Raw genomic sequence first — 19,406 nt, forward strand, 5'->3', positions numbered from 1 at the left:
ACCTCTTCTTGGTCCTCGATCTTCGGTGGGTCTTCAATAGTTGGTCCTTGAGGTGGCTCTCCTTTGTAAGGCTTTAGTAGGCTCACATGAAAAGCATTGTGTATGAGCGAATGACTGGGAAACTTGAGTTGATAGGCTATCTCATTGATTGGTCTAAGAATCTAGAAGGGACCTTAGTACCTTTTTGCTAACTTAGCATAGTACTTTTGGTGTCCCGTAGGATTCTTGCTCGTGGTGTGCCTTAATCGAGCCTTAGGAAATTTTAGTAAGACCCAATCATTTTCTTTAAAGGTTTGGGCTCTTTTGTGCTTATCAGCAACAGCCTTTTGCCTTTGTTGTGAGATCAAGAATTGTTAGGTTAGCTATTTCACTTTGGCCATCCGTTTGCGGGTGATAGGCTGAAGAGAAGTTTAGCCTTGTCCCTAAATCCTCAAAGAGTCCCTTCCAGAAATTATTGGTCATTCTAGGATCTCTATCCGACACTATGGACATTGGCAAGCCATGGTACTTGAAGATTTGTGAAATGAAGAGGGTTGCCAATTGATGGGCTTTGATAGTCTTTTTGACAGGTATCAAATGAGCTTGTTTACTAAACATGTCTACTATCGTCCATATTCTCGTATTCCCATGGATAGACTTATGCAATCCAAAGATAAAATCCATGGATATGCTCTCCCATGGTGAATTAGGGATTGCCAAAGGTTGAAGCAATCCAGGTTGCTTCCCTCTATCAAACTTCATCTTTTGGCATACCACATATTTAGAAATATACTCTTGTATGTTTGCTTTCATGCTATGCCAATAGAAGTATGTTTCAATCCCTTTTAGGGTAGACTGAATCCCTCTATGCCCTGCATAAGGAGGAGCATATGATTCATACATTAATTTCTCACGTAGTGATTTAGTAGCACATAGTCTATTGCCATAGAGAAGATAACCATCTTGTAAGGTAAATGGTTCCTCTTTCTTTCCTAGTGCAAGGGTTGAAATCACATTTCTAAAATCGAGATCAATAGCATACTCATCCATCATAGAAGATAGATCATTGTGAGTTGCTATGGAAACCGCATTCACTCTTGGCCATCTTGAGAGTGCATCGGCTACTTGATTATGCTTGCCAGCAATGTGAGCAATATGAAAATGAAATTGCAAAAGGATATTTGCCCACCTCATTTGTTTGTTGGAGAGATTGGTCTGCGTCATGAAATACTTAAGGCTTTGATAATCCGTCCGCAGTATGAAACGAGTCCCCAATAAATAGTGCTTCCATGAGTCTAAGGCATGTAGAATTGCGAGGAGTTCTTTTTTATATATGCCTAGACCTTGCTCAACAGGGTCGAGCCTTCGACTTTCATAGGCTATGGCGTTGGAGAGGGGGAATGGGGAACACACCCGACACACAAACAACTACCCCTATGTAGCTCAGGGTATTCACAGGACCCCTGTCCTCTCAGAAACACCTTCAAAAGAAACAAGTTTCACTAGCAGGGCCTCGCCTGCACTCTACCCGATGCACCTACCGCCAACAAGATCACCCACCCACTCGCAGACACCACTGCTACTGATCTCGACCCTCTCAACCCACACGACTCCTCTTACTCACTCTCTCTGTGCACACACATGTCATCGATTCGGGGGGGCACACACACTTCCACACTGCCGACACCGCACGACACGAGCGAGAGCCAGAGAAAGAGAAAAGAGGAGGGGAAATCAACACCGCACGAGGCAAAATGGGTGCAATCTTGACTCAAAAAAGACCCTTGCAACCTTCGAAACGCTATGACCTTGGCTACTCCCAGGGAAGAAAAAAAAAATTCTTTCACTACCCAGCACAACCCTCTATGTAGGGGGCTCCCAAAGAAACTCACCGCTATTGGACAGACGCTTCCCTCGATAGAAAACCACCAATTGACTTTTCAACTGCAATCATCCTTCTTCATTCACCCCTGTAAGGAATCACCTTGGTGGACTTTTTTGTCTATTTCACTTCCAAACCGCTATGCGGTGCTCCACCACCTGATGAGCTTCGAAAATTTCCCTCGTGCCGCTTTGATCACGGCTTGCACGGGTCGCTTCCTCTTGGTAGCCTTCGTTGGCCCCTTCTTCTACAAAAACTCCTCGCTTTTTTCAGGCCGCTTCACGAACAATGCATGCCGACCTCCATCGTCAAGCGCACAAATTCTCTTCCTCTTCCCATTCCTCCTTAGCCCAAGCAGCCAAAAGAGAAAAGCCCTTTTTTTTTCCAGAAAACGTCTCCTTCCTCTTTTTTTCCTTCCCTCCTTTCCCCACTTACTAAAAAAACAAAAACCCGCAGTAGCGTCAGCTTCACTGCTTCTTGGCTTTCTTTTTTCCAAAAAAAAACTTTTCTTTCTCCCCCTTATCTTTCGAGTCTTTCACTTTTCTTTTCCCCACACTCAGCCATCCTCTCTTTCTCTCCCTTTTTTTTTATGTCACCTTCTATCCACCCTTTCCCTTTCCACTTGTAGCCAATGATTTTTTTGCACTTATTTCCCATGGTACCGGTGCTTCACGTGCTCGGGTTCATTCGATAAGCTCTTTGGTCATGCCACATGGGAGATCCACTTTGCCGACTTCAAAAGCCTGGCGCTTCTCTACCATCTAAAGTCATCATGGCCTCGAGTACCACATCCCAAAACGGGAAAAACCATCCGAACCCTGTCCGCCGTGTTTATCTGCCGATTTGAACTTGGCGTATCTTGGTGCCTACGACTCCGATCAATGAGCCGTAAATTTTGGTTGACTCCCTACCTTGCATACGATTTTTCAAAACCCCAACGAGCTCTAAAAACTCATATCAGCGCGTCTACCAACGCGGCCCGGTGAGCACATATCCGGCCCCCTGTAAATATTCCACAGGCCATAACTTGCCCGTCTGAGCTCCGAGTGGCAATCCGAAAAGACCGACATGCTCGACAGCTCAAGATTGACATGCGTATCCACTGATCCCAGTTTTTACCACCTAGCTGTACCTGCCCTGCCCGTCGGGGACGTACAAAGCCTTCTAACTTCGGACTCGCATATCTTTCACACCGAGGCCCCGTTTGACGAGCCGCCTGGACGGACTCCTAGAGCATGTGGAACACTTTATTTTAGGACACATTCCTTCCACTTCGGACACTTTGGCGTGCCATTCCAATTGGCTCTTCTGGAGACCCTTTGACCTACAAACCGGCATAAGACATACATTTCTGCCATGACCTGCTCGCCCAGGGCCTTCATTCTTGCTTTAGCCCTTTGCCATGCGTATGCTAGCACCCTTTGCACCGCATAGCACACTTCCTAGTGCAGACCAACTTTGGTTGCACCAGCGTGCCCTTCTTGAAGCAAAACAGCTCCAAGGCAATCACCACAGACGTCACATTGGACCTCAAATGGCTTTGAGAGATTCGGCAGTGTAAGCACAGGTTGAGTGTGAGCACAACCGGGCCTAGTAGTAGGCCTATAGAGGAGAGTCTTCAAGCGCCATCACAACAGCAGATGGCCGATCAGTCTCAGGTGGGTTTCCCATTATTCAATTAGCTCTTTAAAGATTTTAAGTTCTTTTATAGGTTAACATTGCATACGTAAGAAGTGAGTAAGAATCAAAAAGGAATAATTGATCGAAAACGGAGGTAACTTTCAAGAAACCAACATGCATTGTTTGTAATTAAGAAAAGAATTGTTTGGGCTAAGACTGGTTGAATTAGGAAAGATTGTCTCAAGACACCTCCGGTTCCTTGGTATAATTTGATGAATGATAATGGCTTTCTAGCCATGGATAAGTCATTTATTTAAAATAATGGTTTCTTTTAACTTTCCGTCACAGTAATTCTTTCAACCAAGTATTAAGGACAGCATTGAAAAGCATTCTTTTAGCAACAAACAGACATCTTTAAACTTAAGAGAGGGTATTGTCAATCAAAACATTGTCCATAATAACCATGACTAGTACTCTTCTTGTCTCAAAACCACCTAAGGGTGAAAAAAACGACACCCATTCCTTGTTCACAATCTGGGGTGGATAAACCCCGACCCAAGGTTCGGAGTGCCCATACACCAAACCAGTTCCCAATACAACCGGGCGGCTCCCCTAGGATAAAAACGGTATCCTAACTTATTTAGAAACATCAAGACATGACACGGAGTAAAAACTCATCGTTCATGGGGGTAATCGACTTATCCGTGGCTGGAAAGCCATTACTATTCATCAAATTATACCAAGGAGTCGGAGGTGTCTTGAGACAAGCTGTCTTAAGGAGTCGGAGGTGTCTTGAGACAAGCTGTCTCAATCATATCTTTCCTAATTCAACCAGTCTTAGCCCAAACAATTCTTTCCTAATTACAAACAATGCATGTTGGTTTCTTAAAATATACCTTCCGTTTTTTATCAATTATTTCTTTTCTGATTCTTACTCACTTCTTACGTATGCAATGTTAACTTAAAAAAGAACTTAAAATATTCAAAGACTTAATTGAATAAAGTGAAACCCACCTGAGACTAATCGGCCATCTGCTGTTGTGATGGCACCTGAAGACTCTCCTCTGTAGACCTACTACTAGGATCGGCTTTGTCGTCGTGCGATGCTCTAGTACGTTTTGGAGCTACGTCCTCATCATCAGATGTAGGATTTGATGGGGTCCTTTTAAGTGCCATAACTTCTTATCCGTAGATAAACCAACTAGAGTTTTTGCTCTCTAGTGATTTTTTAGTAGAGTTCTCTCTAGGTGAGAGAGAAATGACCAAGACTCCGAGTCTGTCTGAAATTGTGAAGCAACGGGTCATATTTACAGGTTTCTAGGCACTCAGAGACTGGAAATGACAGTAACTTGCATCTCAAGGCAACCCTACAGCTCCACAAGTGCCCTGTGCTACTAATTCCAGCATGGGCAAGTTCATTACTACTCCACACAGCCCCCAAATACACAAAATCGATTTTTTTCTATTATCTGACCCTTTTCATGATTAATTTTGAAAATGTCTGTAATTATCTGTAAATATCTAGGGATTTTATGATAAAAGTTTTTTACAATAATGATTACCAAAACCTTACAATTTCCACAGTGAAAATTTCCAGGGGCCATAACTATGCCAGTTTTTATTGGAATTCAATTCTGAAAATTTCTAGCCCGGGGTTTCCTATTCTTAAGATTCCAAAAATGCCATTTTTTATTGCTTTTGAGATAGTGTTTTTACATGATTGCCTGATCAATTCTTTCTCCTAAAGCTTGAGTTCATTCCCGACAGCTAGAAAGGTGGAGACCTTACACCGTGATTTGTGAGGACTTTTCTATGAAGCATATATAGTATGCACACATACCTATAAAGCTTCTTAGTTCATGAAGATTCCTTGGTTTAGGCCATTCTTTTATTACCTCTAACTTTGATGGATCCATTTGGATGCCATCTTGAGAGATAATGTGACCTAAATAGGGAATCTCGCTTTTCTTTCGATTAACATAAAGTTTATTCTCTCTTAAGACTTGAAATATTACTTGGAGGTGTTGCTTGTGTTTGTCTGTGAATTAGAGTACATGATAATATCATCAAAGAACACTCCAATAAAGGTTCGGTGAGGCCTGAATAGCTTCTCCATCAAGCGGTTGAATGTGGCTAGTGCATCGGTCAAACCAAAAGGCATGACAATGTATTCGTAAAGACCAAACGTAGTGCGAAATGTGGTCTTTACAATGTCTTGATCAACTATCCTTATTTGATGGTAGCCACTTTTTAGGTGAATTCTACTGAAGTAGGTTGACCCTTGTAGCTTATCAAATAGGTCTTCTACCCGTGGAACGGGAAACCTATTTTTGATAGTGATCCTATTTAATACTCTATAGCCATATTTCTTTTTTGCAATAATAACACGGGTGAGCAAAATGGAGATAAGCTAGGCCTAACCATGCCCTTCTCAACTAACTCATACACTTTCCACATAATCTCCTCTTGTTGAGCTTGAGAAACTCTATAAGGAGGTTTATTAAGCGGTGAACTTCCTAGAAGAAGTTCAATTGCATGGTCATCATTGCCTCATTTAGGAGGTAGTTCACAAGGGATGTCGTCAATAAAACATCTTGAAATTCCTTGAGAAAATTGGATAACTCTAGTTCCTTGTGGTTGTTTATATTTTCTTTTGCTAAAGCATTAAGTTTATTTTGAGAATCTTTAACAAAAATCATGTACATGGAAATAGAGCTCTTTATTGACTTATTGAAATCTTGCGCATGTACAATGGGTATAGTGTTACCCAACTCCTTAGCATCTATGTACATGTCTTTTTTCTTGTACTTAAAGATTTAACATTGGCAACCATGCGATCAAGCCATGGTGCCCCTAGGATTACATCCTCGTGCTTGAAAGGAGAGATAAAGAAGTCCTCTTTGTCCACATAGCTTTGGACATGGAGCCTCAATTTTCCAACTATGGGAGTGACTGAAGCTTCTTGCCCCTTGAAAGCACCATCGGCGGGTAGGACATCACCCATCTCATAGGCTTGGATGCCTAGCTTGATGGCCAACTCTATGGATATGAAATTGTGAGTAGAACCAGGGTCAAAGAGAATAAAAGCATCATGTTCTCTTACCTTTCCCCAAGCATGGCATAGAGGAGATCCTTTGTGGTGAGCTTCCTCTTCTTGGATTTTCACCAAGGTAGCTCTAGGAGGCTCATGGTGGGTGTTCTTTTGGGGACAAGCGCGGTACGCATGCCCTTGCTTGCCGCACTTGAAACAACGGTTATCCTTGCGATAACGCTCAAGCTCTTCAAGAGAGAGTTTGTTTTTGCCTTTGTAAACTCCCTTCTCCTTAGATTTATTGTTATTGGAATTGCCCTTAGGAGACTTCTGGACATTGTCTTAGGCTCATGGAACCCTTGTTTTTTGTGGGCTTAAGATTTCTCTTAACCCCTGTTTAAAAATTGATTCGAGAAGCCACCATAGTATGCTGTATAACCACAAATATGGTGAGTGGCCTTTGGGAGTGGACATACTCCGTCATTTCTTCAGTTAAGCTCGCATAAAATTGTTGTTTTGCTCTCCAAAATCCATCTTTTTGAAGACAGTGGCTTTGAGATGTAAATCCCAAAACTTGTCTACATATTTGTGAATGGATTCGTAGGGAGAGAGCTTCAAGCTTCACCATTCGATGAGTACTTTGTCTTTGGCATCAGTGGCCAAAAACTACTTCATGATGGAAGCTCTTAAAGCTTTCCATGTTCGAGGAGCTTCACCTTGGCCTGTAGGCTAGACCACCATTGCCTGGCGGCCTTTTGAAAGTGCATGGCTACATGGCATGGCTTAGAGGACTCCGTGAAGCCCTCATCTCCAAACGCCGCATCAAATTGTTGGATAAAGGCCAAGACTTTGTCCGTAGCACCAAAGGCGCCATCGTAGGTAAGGAAAGAGATGCTCTTTCCTCCCTCTTTTAACTTCTTGAGCTTGGAAGATCTCTTCCACGCGGCATAGGATTTCCTACGGCCTCTTCTTTTTTATGGTTCAAAAGTTGCACCATCGCTTTCTTCAGAACATGAAGAATTTGAGGAAGATGAAGAAGAGGGTGACCTCTTTCTCTCCTTTTTCTTCTCTTATTTTCTATCATACCTCTTTGAATTATGGTGTGGAGAAGTGTGAGATGGTCTTCTCCGTTTAGGAGGTGATGGAGAGCGTTTTGCCCGTCATCTTCGTGGATCCATCTCCGCTGAGGTGATAGGAGACTCACTTCTTTCTTGTTCCTTTGGTGGGGGCTCTTGAGTTCTCCTTTGGGAAGGAGATGCGTCATCAATAGGAAAAAAATTTATCCCTTCGTATGGATCCTCATCTTCTTCTTGAATCGGAGAGAGGCCTCTTTTGGGAGTCTCGCAAGGAGGCTTCGTAGGTACTCTCTCGTCATGGTGGGCGGTTGCACCTCACTTTGGAGAGATGGATTACCCATGGCTTGTTGAAGCCTAGGAAACAAGGTAGTTAACAAGCATAGGGGCATCATTAGTAGCCTTCTCATTAGCAAAATCAAAGTTATCAACATTAATTCACTCTCTTTACTATTGTCATCCATTCTAACAACTTTTAGGTGTAAACTTTTCTAGGTGTACTTTGGCACTTCAAGCCCTAGTTGCTACTCCTCTTTACCCCTTTAGAAAAGCATTCAAGCTACTATACCCGTGGCTCGAATATCATTAATTGCAAGGAATAAAAGAGAGGGTCTTTCAACACCAAAACAGCATCGGCTCCTGTCAAGCTTCTAATAGCTCAATAGTGGTTAAGCCATACGCAAGCCCCGTAGGACTCCACTATTAAGACCATAGCTCTCAATGGTGATGTCCCGTTATCTGCACGAAGACAAACGCACTGCAAGGCTGAAAAATCCCTATTCTACTTACTCAATTGCAATTAATAATACCAACCATTTATAGCTAACTTGAGGACCTCCCTTCTTGAGCAAGAAAAGAGAAACCTTGTGCTCTGATACCAATGTAACATTTAATGTCCTAGTAACTTGTGTGTAGCGAAAAACAGCATGAACATAATTAGCATTTCATTAGAATATATTCCTAATGAGCATAACAAGAGTGCTTGGGTGAAGAGAGCAACAAAAATCATAACACCTAGTTAGATAGGCATGAATAATACTTCAAAAGAGAGAGAAATTAAACTATTGACAACAGTTGAGGATGGGATTTACAGGGAGCCGGTACCCCCTCCAAAAGGCTTTGTATTATAGGTTTCCCCCATCAAGGGAGACATTTTACAATACAATTCTTTGTGTTCCTTCAATAACTAGCTAGTGCAATAAAGATGGAATCTTCAAGCACTAAGCAAACACTTTAAAACACAACATTAATTCCCTCACGGTCTCAGACCCAAGACCTCACACACCTTCGAAGATGGTGAGAGCTAGCGGGGTATGAGAGTAGATTGAGAGGAAGAAGGAGTAGTCTTACGAGAAAGATGTACATCTCCTCACATAATCACTCATATTAGCATAGCTTAGCTTAGTAATTAGCATGGTAGAGGAGATGATCATGCATTGAAGCTTGGCTCTTGGTTGGATTTGCATCACAAAGCCAAGAGTTGTTGGTGTAGGCCTCCTTTCTCACAAGCTTGGAGTAGGTGATAAGCTTTCCATTAAAGCTTGAGAAGGAGAGAGAGAGAGAGAGAGCGAGTCTTCTTGCTTCACACATGAGCTAGTGTGAGTGTGTGTGGAATAAAGACTTGAGAAATTCAGCCCCCTCTCTCTCTCTTGGTCGACCCCTCATGCAAAATACTCATCCTAACATCCCATTGGACCTCTCCCAACTTAGCCAATGAAAATTAAGTAGCATAAGTGATAGCCTTCTGACATGTGTCTCCCTTTCCCCTTTTGTGAGATCTTTAGGTAATTAAATAATGCAACTAAACTCTCATTGGATCCCTTTTTCTTCTGGCCAATAGGAAGCAGGCAAGCCATTGGGTTGTTGAATGCTCATTGGACCCCTTGGGAGACTGTCCAATAGTCTTCTAGAGAGCTTAATTCTTATTGGTTCTTTTATTAAGTGTTTCTCTAAATTACTTAAACTAGATTTACTCTAGCCTAATTCTCATTGGTCCACCTCTATGGCCATCCAATAGGATTTGAGTGCATGCCTTGTGGGCAATTGGCCTAGGGAGCTGACATGTGTTCGTCATTCTCTTTGTGTAAAGGGAGCCTGTGAGTGTGTGTGTGTGTGTGTGTGTGTGTGTTTCTCTCTCATCCGCTACTTACACGGCTCGCCCCCTCCTATGTAGGAGCCTTGAGGACTTTTTTGGCACACTCACAAAGCATCTAATTTTACTAAGCTTGACCATTGGACATAACCTTCGAATTTTGGAACCTTAGCATTTTAAAAGTCTTAATGGGCTGAACCTTAGGGTCTTTAAAGCCCATTGTTACACATTGCTCTTTTGCAGATGGCCTCCCTTTAGATTCTTATTTTCCCTCCTTTGGATCCCTATTGTGGCCGGTCTGCAAACTTAACCAATATTCTAGCTTTTTCTCCCCTGGCACTTTCCCATATTAAATTATCAATTTAACATGAGAAAATCATTTAAGAGAACTAGATATTAGTTATTATGACACATGCAGCAAAGCAGAGAAAGATTAAATGACAGCAGGTAATTGATGAAGCTCAAGAGGAAGCTCGACTTTGAGTACTCAAGAGGAAAGCTGCTTTCAAAAATCAACAAATACCTATTCCCATCAACACTTTGGAACCAGATGAAAGACTATAGGAATCACTGAATGATTGCGTATCAACGGATGACACATGCAGCAAAGCAGAGAAAGATTAAATGACAGCAGGTAATTGATGAAGCTCAAGAGGAAGCTCGACTTTCAGTACTCAAGAGGAAAGCTGCTTTCAAAAATCAACAAATACCTATTCCCATCAACACTTTGGAACCAGATGAAAGACTATAGGAATCACTGAATGATTGCGTATCAACGGATGATGAATGGTTGGATGTAATTGACTTCGCATCACACTACAATTGAACAATCATAGCACAAATGCATTAGTAGATACCGGAGCTCGAATGAATGCAGTCAGTTATTCCACTTACAAGAAAGCTACGAATTAGTCTTTAACATCAGGAATATCTGCTATCAAAGGATACGACAAAAACCCAACACCGGCATTGAGAGTGGTTAGCTTGAATGTGATAGTAAATGGATTTTCATACCCTCATCAATTTGTATGCATACCAGATGAACATATGAATGAAACGATGATTCTTGGAATCTCATGGATGCGGACATACAAGGCAGTACTAGATTGGGACACCAATCAACTCAAGATATCACTTAAAGGAGGACAACTCTTAGTTCCAATTGCACCGAGAAAAGAGGAATGGAAAAGAGGTCGCCCACAAAAGAAACCAGGGATTAATCAATCTGTGTCAACCTCCATACAATCAAATGCTACAAATAGCATGTAAGCGGTCAGGCAGATTTGGGTACCAAAAGCACAAATCAAGGACAATCCGTCTAAAATTTGGGTGCCCAAAAACTCATCTACCATACTGAAACAAGTTTCACATCTGACAACTCAAAGAAAAACATCTTTCACAAAAGAGATTAGCACTAGATGGGTTTGGAAACCAAAGGAGTGTTTCTCTTCTCGAAAAACATTAAAGCCGATGAATTAGTGGAAAGTTAAAACTCAAAAAACTCAACCACAATAGTTCATCAAGGAAAAATCAAAATACCATTGGAGATTTAAATCTCAGCAACTGTCATCATTGCTACCTACAACTCAGGAAATCAGTGTGCCAAAGCATCCAGATAGTACAATCAAACAAAGAGCACACAAATTATAAAATCTACTATTTTGAAAATAGCAACAAGAAATTTCGACCACGGAAACCCTTGAGTTAACTAGTCAAGACCCAACTCTTGCACCGCATACTGGTTTCAATTGCATTGACCTTTAAAACATGATAGAGCCTATCACCGCTATGCATAGACACGATTGTTCAACCCATGCACACAGTCGTCCCGGAGTACTCCATCTAGGAGGGGTGGAAGGAAACTTCATTAATTAAGGGCAATATTTGAGAGGGAGGAAAAAAGTTGGATGTTAACGTGTGGTTTTTTGCAAAATTATCTAATAATGCCCTATCATCAACAAGAGAATTTCAACTGATAACATCTCCCCGATGAATGTAAATATTATATATACTATCAAAAAATACATCAAAAAATAGCCTTTTTTGCTTATTTTCATTACTTACTCTTGATATTGGAGCTTAAAATTGAAAAAACCCACCCAAAAGTAGTAAAATAGTGTTTTTCAATGGATTTTCTTAACTATTGATTTTTAAAATTTTATTTTTAGTACATTTTATTTATTTATTTATTTTAATAAATAGGTCAAAAGTTAATGATAAATAGTAAATGAGCTCAGATGGAGAAACTGAAGATATGTTGATGATTAAAAGAACAAGACGGTCAGACACAAAAAAATTTAATCAAAACAACAAACGGAAGCGGAAGGCATAAATTAGGCCGCAAAGCCTGGTTTTGCAAATTCTTGCAGAATGAGCTAACGAAGTTCGATTGAGAAAATTTTCGAGTCTAACGAAGATTTCACGGCATAATAAGATCTAACAGAGGGATCTGGGGAAAAATAGTTTGGGAAGTCCGAGTATAGATATCTAAGGTAGCCCAAAATCACCTCATTTTCATTAGTCACTCTTGGAGAAGAGAGCTCTCTACCTTCTTCGCGCGTGATTTTTGAAGTCCACAGTCACTCATTTTCGGTGTTGTTTTACATGTGTCATGAGGAGTAAGTTTTAACCTCATCAAAGAACGTTTCTATACAGTCGAGTAGCAAGTCTAGACCCACGAAAAAACCCTAGAATCTCAGCTGTGTACGAATTTCTACGACATAAAAACAACCATAGCGGCCTGTCAGCTCAACCGAATTGGACAAGATTTGAACTGTAGCATGTCCCTAGATAGTAGAACACTTCCATATCATTAGATGACCATTTGGCAGGGGTCGAGGGGGTCCCCAAGTAAATATTGTAGGTTTTGATCACATGCTAGAATTGAATTCCGACTCAACGGACAGCTTATAGACAAGATCTATACACAATGTACCTAGATGGTTTTGAGAAAACAGTCAAAGCAAGCTCTCTTACAGCAGAAAACAACTCGAAGATTACGAAGTGTCAAAATTGACATATGAAGTCAAACTAGCTCAGAATGAGCCCAAACTGGATGACCAGCATCAGGACTATGTAACGGACAAGTCCATGGCTTCAAAAGTAACCAAACAACTGTACACACCAAGTAGGAACAAAAATCGATGAGTTCAGAGTCGACAAGAGTACGAAGTGATGCCAACACGATCAAATCTTACCAAACTCATTTTAGGACTTGTTTAGATGTAATGAAGATGTGGAGGTCATAAACTTATCTTTTTAAGCAAAAAATGTGATTGTTGTTAATAATCGCGATTATTTATTCTTTGTGTACAATTGGCTTGAAAATCATTATTTTGCTTCACCTATCACTTGTAGACATCTCTCTCATGCCACGTATCAAATATGAGCCCAAAAGATCAAGGAAATCTCAAATTTTGTCAAAAAATGCACTAAAGGCTCTTCTGTCCAAATTTTGAGTTATTTGTCACATTGTTTTATCCAAATCATCCTATATCTCACATAGAGGCTCTATAGCATATCTAGAACCAACTTGCAATAAAAAAATGTCAAATTTTATAAAAAAGATAATAATCACGATTATTTACTTTTTTACCATTCAAATTTCAACTTTAACCTTATGGGACCAAAGAACATGATGTGACAAGCCCACCAATCAAGTTTGATCACATTTGGATCTCAAAAATCCAAAATCCCTTTATATCTACTATTTCAGAGTCTGAAGCCTAAATCTGGTACCATTTCCACCCTGTGCACTCAAATGAGCCCACACTTCACTCAGAGTATCTGAATCACATGTTTTTCAAGCCTGTGAAGTAAAAAATATAAAAAGTTGAAAACTTTTTCCTATTTGTAAATAATCGTGATTATTTACTTTGGTTGCAAATTTTGCCTTGATTGAATGATTTTGATCTTCACATGTTTTTGTGCATCTATGCATGCTTCAAAATGGATTTGAAGCAAAATGGACATCATTTGCCAGCAATTCAGACGGGCATTTCAGAGCGAAAATTGTGGAATTTTCTAACTTTGAACTGTATTCTCCTAATAGGTGCAATGCAAGTTGTTGAGAAATCAAAGAAGAGAATGACTCAAAAAGAAAAGCTCCAAGAGTTGTCACCATACCAGTTGGAGCCGAGTTAAGTGAAAACGGCCAAGGTAACCTAACTATCAAAAGAACAGCTTGAAGAACACAACACCACAGTTTTCATCGCCAGGTTCAAGAGTGAAGATAGAAATCAGGTAGGGTTGCAAATGCTACCCAAAGAAGTTTATGATGTAGCCACAAAGCCAACAACAAAAGAAGCCAACAAAAGGCTAGGACTTCAAGAATTCTACGATCAAGAGCCATGTGGAATAGACTTCCAGCGAGCTTATGAACTATTGTCCACAATCAAAGAGGATGGATCTGCTCAGATCACCGATCAGCAGGGACAAAAAGTTGAAGTGGTTATTAACAAAGATATAGTGGCTGAAGCACTAAAGCTGCCAACTGAAGGTATGACAATGAGGACCAGAGATAGGAAGACAGTTGGTACATTCACCAAGAATACAACTGCCGCCACCTTCTTCGGCCTTATTCTAAAGCAAGTGGAGGATCCCGTCCATCTCTATCACCAACACTTCCACTTACTCGCAAACGGACCACCAAGATACACTACTTCAAATCATGCGGTTGCAACCAGCTTCACGTAGGTATTGAAGTCAACAACAAGACAAATAATAGATCATGCTCAGTACCTGCTTACAACACTCAAGAGCACAAAAAAGGAAGGAAAAGTAACATATATGGGAGCTCCAAAAGTTCTAACACGGATTGCATACCATGCTATTGGGATGGTCGATAACTTTTCACCAGCCCCAGATCAAAATACATGGATAGTTTCAGCTCAACCCTCTCTACGAGCAACTAGATCAAAGAAGAAAAAAAATCTATAATTCAGATGAAGAATCAACAAAAAGATCACCTGAAGCCCATAGCAGTGAAGAGAGCTCTGACAATGAAGAAAAAAGGGCAAGGAGAGAAGAAATGAAGAGAAAAGCGGTGTCAGCCCATCAAGAAGAACCTCAGTAGAAAAAAGTCAGGTTCAAAAGAGAGAAAGAATCTTATGAAAGAAGTCTCCAAGCTGCAGGAGAGAACCCAGAATCATGGACTAGTCCAAGGAAAATCAAGGGTCCTAGGACCAAGAACCCCGAGAAGAAGATCCAAGAAGGATCTGCTCGAGAGATTGTATGCAGAAGCCGAAGCCCTAAAGATCCAAGAAGGATATGCTCAAGAGATTGTATGCTGAAGTCGAAGCCCTAAAGATACAAGAGGCTTTTGAAGCGCAAAGAAAAGCAAGAGAAGAGCGACAAAGGCAAGCAAAAGGCACAACAAATTGAACCACAACATGGACAAGGAGATATGTCTCCAAGACCACCTTCACTCGTCGCCGAACAAGAAGATCAACCATGTCCTAGTCCAAGTCCTTTACCAACTGACAAATCTAATGAAGGCAAGGAAACAAAAGAAGAAGAGAAACAAAATCAGGAATCCAGTCATGAACAGCCCAAGGAAAATCTTCTACAACACCACACGCAGAATCAACTGAAGCATCTACAAATCCTCAAGCAAAATCTGTTGAACCGTCTGAAGAGTCGCAAGCCGAATCTACTGGACCTTCTAAGCAGCCTCAGGTAGAATCTAAATAATGGGAAACAACGGATGAAGTTATCATCCAGGTTAATGAATATGCAAAGCAGATGGAGATGATGACCGAGAAGATGTGAGCATCAGCTCTTAGCCGCAGTGCGAAAGCTCGAGAGTTGGAACAAGTAATTGATGCTCTCCAAGGCGAGCTTGAAGATAAGATGAACATCATTAAAAATCTTCAAGGCCAGATCAAAGAGCTCAAAAACGAGGCAAAGCAACACCAAGTGTCAAGGAAAGGCAACAAAAAGAGATGAAAGATTTAAGGGAGCTTCTCACAAAGCTATCATGTGCATGTAAAAGCAAGGACCAACAGCTGACTGAAGTAACAAATGAACTTTTGAGCACTACTCAGTCAGTACAAAAGCTCCAAGTACAATTAAATGTAGCAAATGCCTCTTTGCAATACTTAGAGCAGAGAATCAATGACCAAGCATCATTCCTAAAGCAGATCAAGAAAAACCCAGTCGTAGCTTCACTCAAGGGACAGATGAAGTTTACAAGACCTTGAAAAAGAGAAACAAAGACCTGGAACCAATGCTATATAAAATCTGCAGAATGCTGCTCACATGCATCCAAGTTTTTCATGAGCCTGAGCAAGCAGGAGCCCCATGGATGTCCTTCTTAGAAGGTAACAAAGGCTTGTGCTATGATTTGAGTGGGCAACCTTCAGAAGAAGTCCTTTACGGCTTCTATGCCAAATGTATATTCTTGCCATCAAAAAATATGTTGGCATTCGAAGAATCTTTTTACACGGGATTCTTTATATGGCATACAAAGATTATCAGGCCAATGATCAACAATCTAATAGCAAGGTTTATTGGCTATTCAGCCATAGATCTCAAAAAGAAAGTCACTCTTTGGTTTCTGCAAGTCCCTAAGAAAGAACGGCTCATTAGATATCAGAAAGCGTTACAAGCACTTAAAGACCGCCTCGCCAATCATCAACCCGAAGACTATTTTAGTCCATGAAACTGTGTCATGCGACGACACAACCGAGGAGGGGGGAATAGCAGCAAGCCAACCCATGTAATATTTTTCGAGAGCTTTATTGTAAAAACACTTATTCTTTTGATAAATTAAGAATATTGTAACTCCTATTTTCCAAGGGGATATTGTAATCGATGAGCCGGAGCTATAAGCTTCCAGATTGTATCAATTTATCCTTAGTTAGAGCTCCCAAAAGATTAGCTTTTTACCAAAGAAATCTTGGCTAAGGTATAAAAGCCAATTTTGTAAAGTTATTATTAAGTTTTGGAGAAGAAATACAAAGTGTGAGCTAATGGTACTCACTTCTCTGATTCTCAGCCTTCCTTCTCCCTTCTCGGTTTTCACATTGCAGTGTCATCTATTGCATTGCAATCATAGGTAAAAGCTCTACGCATTGATGTAAACATATCATGGTGAATCGTAGTTTTTGGCATCGCCAACTTGCGGCCTAATTTCATCATAATAAAGAATTTAAGCTAGAAAATCACAAAGTAAGCATAGACGGGGTATTGGGACATCATTGCTAAGCATTTAGATGCATTTGCAGAAACGGCTAGGTCAAAATCTCATTGTTGTTAATAATCGCGGTTTTTGTATTTCATCAAAAGTGATATTTGAGACCATAAGCATGTGTGCTTAGGTCTTATATACTTGTCCTAGAAGTTTCATAACATTTGGATGTCATTTGATGATGTAACGGTCATGATTTGTTTTCCGATTAGTGATTAGCTTTTGATGACTTAGGTCATTTGAGGGTGTAGCTTGTGTTAGATACGAGTTGTCTATTGTTTTCCAAGAGATTGACACCCTCTTGTAGCCTCTATGCACTAGCCGAGTCAGCTTCGTTCCATGGATTGACAATTATGTTCGTGGTTCTTTGCTATGTTTGCAATAAGATAAGAGTGAGGTTCGGAAACCTATCCACAAAACTCTAAATTTTTTTACAACCAAGCATCATTGCAATAAATATCATTATCTACATTTATGGGGATGACCTTTTAGTCGTGTATGTGTAAAGAGGTAGACACTGGCTAGGAGAGTCTCTTAAGCTAAGACCCCTCTATTAGCACAATGGGGGAGAAGGGAATAGAGAAATTTAATACGGAAGGGTTACATATGTGGCAAACGAAGCTTAGGGGCCACTTGATGAAGAAGAAACTATGGGAAGTGGTCAAAACGTCACTAGATGCACAAGAGGAAGGGAATACTAGGTCATTTAATGCACAAGCTATAGAAAAGGACGAACAAGCACTTGGGATCATTATAATCGTACTTCACGACAACTATGTTCACTTCATTGATGAATGTACAAGTGCACATAAAGCATGGGTTGTTCTCGAAACAAAAAATTGAGACTAGAGCTAAACGAAGTAAAGTGAGCTTGAAAAGACAACTTTACAAAATCACAATGTATGAAGGAGAGGACATAGCTAGCCTTGTGAATAGACTTAAAAGCATCACAACCCAACTTACTTACATACAATGTAATATACCAAAAGATGACAAAGTGGTCCTTCTTTTAAGTGCACTTCCACCCTCTTATGACCACTTAGTCACCTTCCTTGAAGAGAAAGAACCGACTCCAGCATTGCAAGACGTCATCAATTCTCTTCAAGCATAAGAAAAGAAGAAAAAGGGCACATTAACACCATCAGGAGGATCCTTTGTCATATAATCACCAAGGGGAGGATGTTCAACATTCTCATCATCAAATGTAAAGAAGTGTTATGATTGTGGAAGAATGAGATATGTAGCAAAGGATTGCTACACCAACAAGTCTTGCAACAAATGTGGTAAGAAGGGGCATCCTCCTCCTCGATGCTACTCAAGTGGAGAAAGCAACAGCAACAACAAAAATTACAAAGGCAAGAACCCTGCAAGAGGATCATCTCATGTGGTGGAGGACGAAGAAGAAGACGAAGACCAAGGCAAGAACAAGATGATCTACTGCAATGACATACTGTGAAGATTGTAGCCTCTCTAGTTCAAGGGGAGGACTTTTCTTTTTTGTCATCATTTGTGGATCTATCATCCTTTGTAGATCTGTATTGACATCCTATGTGGATACTGTGTCATCCTTAGTGAATAAAAAATTTTCATTGTATTGTCCCAGTCCAAACCTCAAGGAAAGGATTGTAAGGTGTGAGCTTTGTCCTAGAGTCCTAGAGTATGAGTCAAGGAGAGAGAAGGTGGAATTATACCACATGTAGTGTTGCAAACTTGTAGAGCTACTTAAATCTCATTTCATGAATAAACCAACCATTCCATTTTGCATTACATGTCCCTTTGTTTATGGTGAGCTTGTGATGGGTTAGCAAATACTCAAGATCGTGTTTATGAGTCCAAGTTAATTGATCTTGAAACCTAATTCTCTTGAGTGATAATCTAAACTACACACACTCACTTCTGTGCACCATGTTTGTCTTTCATCCACCCTAGATAGCACAATCCCATTCCCATCATCATCGATGACTTCGTTTCTTGGGTCCTTTTCCACATGTAACCACATGTTTCTTTTCCACCTATGCATCACATGTTTCTATGCCACCTATGTATCCCAGTAGGATAGAGGAGATACACACCATCATAGGACAAAGCCCACAATTCCCAGCAACCCTCCCCTTGGGGTTTGGACTATGAAGAAACTGAAGAGATTGACATATCTGGCACACTCCAATCTAGGAGCAAAAAAAGGTCTCCAATCCAAAAGACCATTCCCAATCCAAGAAGCAAATTATCCCTAATCCAAGAGACACTAAACACCTCCCCTCAAATAGATGTATCAAACTAAGAACAAGCTAATCCAAGCTATCTCCAAACAAATACAAGTGAGAGGTAAAGGCAAAACAAAATCTAGAGAATGTCGTCATAAACTAGAAGACTGTTGTCGTCTTCTTCTTCATCTTCGTATTTGTCTTCTTTTGCTAAAAATACTTTAGGCCATGGTGCTGCCTCTGTCTTTCTTGAAACACATGGAAGGAAGATGACCCTTCTTTCCGCAAATGATGCAAGTCTTTGATGTTAGACAATCCTTTGCTATGTGTCCTTCT

This window comes from Adiantum capillus-veneris, chromosome 13, assembly GCF_014529385.1.
Source record: "Adiantum capillus-veneris isolate H3 chromosome 13, ASM1452938v2, whole genome shotgun sequence".
Classification (NCBI taxonomy): Eukaryota; Viridiplantae; Streptophyta; class Polypodiopsida; order Polypodiales; family Pteridaceae; genus Adiantum; species Adiantum capillus-veneris.